Raw genomic sequence first — 2,960 nt, 5'->3', positions numbered from 1 at the left:
GTCTCCTCTGGGGGTGCTGAGGCCCATCTCCTCTCCCTGCTATTTCTGGAAGAATAACTCTCTTTATGCTCATCATTTCATTATTGGTCATGGCATGCCAAAGAGTACCCACAATGGACAATAGGAAATGATGCACTTGCCTGCTCTTGAAGGCACTTCTACTTTTCTAGTCCCACTTTCTGCTGTGCCCCAAGTCCTGCTGCAGGACTGATGACCCTGAGGGACCCGTGTTTTCTCAGAAATGCTATGCCATTGTAGCTTTCAGACACCTGTGCATGCAGATACTTATTCCTGAAGTGCTACCCTTCCTCTCAGTTTATTTGATTAAATTATTTTCATGCTTCAAGACTCAACTCAGGTGCCCTCTCTACCAGGTAGCTTTCCCTGGGTTAAGTGAGCCTACAAAGTTAACCAGTATGCATTCATGTGTAGGTGCTAATTAACCTGAAATTAGCTATGTTTGCCGTTTGCCCCTATCTTTCTCTTTTGACTGTAAGCTTCTAGATGGCATAAAGATGTCTTTATTTTTGTACTGTCAGAAACTGGAACAATGCTTAAGACGTGGTTTGCATTCAATAATTTTTTTTTAAATTTGACTTGAACTTCTTGCCCTGATCTGTAATCTGTCCCTCAGCATCATATTTATAACATAAACAAAAAGTGGCATTGTCTAGTAGCTAGCTTCGGCCATCCAAAGGCACAATTAACTCTATGTGAATGATAATGCTGATAACACAATACGTAACTTACATAGTTTTGCTTGTTTGGGTTGTTTTTTTTTTTTTTTTTTGAGTTTTCCAAAGATTTATTGAAGCAGAAACAAGTTAGTCAGATACTTGTTGTAAAAAAAAGCGGTCATTTTAATGGTATTCAAAAATACTTTTTAAAAAGTATTCTAGCACAAGTTTTCTTGGTAAACTAGATTATGTTGTAAACTTTTCCCTAAATCTTTTAAGAGTGTTGGTTCTTAAGAACTAGAGGTTATTCCTATTCCAAATCTATCTTGCGCTCTTGAAAAACTGCAGAAAGACACTTGAAAGCTGATTCTTTAAAATACGGATTTCTGTTTTTATTCTTGCTGGTAGTGACCGCTGCACCGACTCTGTGCCATCTTTACTCAAGGTCATCGTGATGCTGAGAAGTTTCATTGATAACCTGTCCATCTCTAGTCTCAACCGTCTTGGTCAGAAGTGTCCTTTTTGAGTGAGTATTGACCAGAGGGAGGGAATCCAGATTGGTATCCCTCAGGTTCAGGGAAGAAAAGTTTGGAAGAGGCAGAGCAATCCTGCTCTCCTCGCCTTCCAGCAGCTTCCTGTAGGTGGCAATCTCAATGTCGAGAGCCATCTTGACATTCAGCAGGTCCTGGTATTCCCGAAGGTGACGGGCCATTTCTTCCTTCATGTTCTGAATCTCATCCTGCAGGTGGCCAATAGTGTCTTGGTAGTTAGCAGCTTCAACGGCAAAGTTATCCCCCATTTCACGCATCTGGCTTTCCAGAGACTCATTAGTCTCTTTGAGAGCGTCCACTTCGCAGGTGAGGGACTGCACCTGTCTCTGGTACTCATTTGACTCCTGCTTCGCCTGGTGCAGGGCATCGTTGTTCCGGTTAGCAGCCTCAGAGAGGTCGGCAAATTTGGACTTGTACCATTCCTCAGCCTCCTGAAGGTTCTTGGCAGCCACGCTTTCATACTGCTGGCGTACATCTCGCAGGGCAGCCGTGAGGTCAGGCTTGGAAACATCCATATCGATCTGGACATGCTGGTCCTGAATCTGGGCCTGCATCTCCTGGATTTCCTCCTCATGGAGTTTCTCCAAAAAGGCAATCTCTTCTTGCAAGGATTCCACTTTGCACTCAAGGTCAAGACGTGCCAAAGAAGCATTGTCAACATCCTGTCTGAAAGACTGCAGGGTGCTCTCGGCTTCCTCTCTCTGAAGCATCTCCTCTTGCAACTTCTCCCGGAGCCGCACGATGTCCTCGGCCAGGTTGTTATGCTCCACTTCGACGCGGGCCTTGTCGTTGGTGAGCTGGTCCACCTGCCGGCGCAGCTCCGCATCTCCTCCTCGTAGAGGTCCCCCAGGCGCGATTTGCCCTGGCCCTTGAGCTGCTCGAGCTCGGCTAGCAGGATCTTGTTCTGCTGCTCCAGGAAGCGCACCTTGTCGATGTAGTTGGCGAACCGGTCATTCAGCTCCTGCAGCTCCACTTTCTCGTTGGTGCGGGTGTTCTTGAACTCGGTGTTGATAGCATCCGCCAGCAAGAAGTCCACCGAGCCCTGCAGCAGGCGCACGCCGGGCGCGCCGCCCCGGGGACGAGGTGTAGAGGCTGCGGCTGGTGCTGGGCGCAGCGCGCTGCCCAGGCTGTAGGTGCGGGTGGACGTGGTCACGTAGCTGCGCGTGGAGCTCGGCCGGCTCCCGGTGCCGGGGCCGCCGAACATCCTGCGGTAGGAGGACGAGGACACAGACCTGGTGGACATAGCTGCAGAGGACAAGCGAGCGAGGGCGCGGTGGGTGTGGGCGGTTAGAGCGCTACCGCGTCTCTGGCGCGGGCGATCCCGGAGCGAGAGTGGCAGAGTGCTTGTTTGTTTTTTATCTTATCCTTTCATTTGAGAAAAATATACCAAATCCCTTCTATTTTTGCCACTAGTCACGGTGAGACAATGAAGGAGGTAAATAGAGTTTTTGCCTTCCTAGACCCTAGAGTTTAACTGGATGTTAATTAAATATATTAAATAAATATATAAATATATTTAACAAATATGTAGACATATATTTATATATAAACATATAAATATATAAGTATATAAATAAATATTAAAAATTAAATAAATTAAGATAATTAAACAAGGAATTGCTACACAGTAGGAAAGTTCTAGGTGTTGGGGTTGTGCCCAGCAGGATACCTAAATCAAAATAAGTTAATATCTTGCTAGAAAAATCGATAACTTGGAATAGATAATGGAGTA

General features: G+C 46.0%; 1 pseudogene; it reads right to left on the bottom strand.

Annotated features, from left to right (window-relative positions):
• Nucleotides 1-1,059: 1,059 nt before the first annotated feature.
• On the bottom strand, nt 1,060-2,476 carry LOC123937004 (annotated as a pseudogene).
• Between the last annotated feature and the right edge of the window lie 484 nt (nt 2,477-2,960).

The sequence above is a fragment of the Meles meles genome, chromosome 2 (assembly GCF_922984935.1).
Source record: "Meles meles chromosome 2, mMelMel3.1 paternal haplotype, whole genome shotgun sequence".
Lineage (NCBI taxonomy): Eukaryota > Metazoa > Chordata > Mammalia > Carnivora > Mustelidae > Meles > Meles meles.
This window is presented reverse-complemented; position numbering and strand designations above follow the sequence as displayed.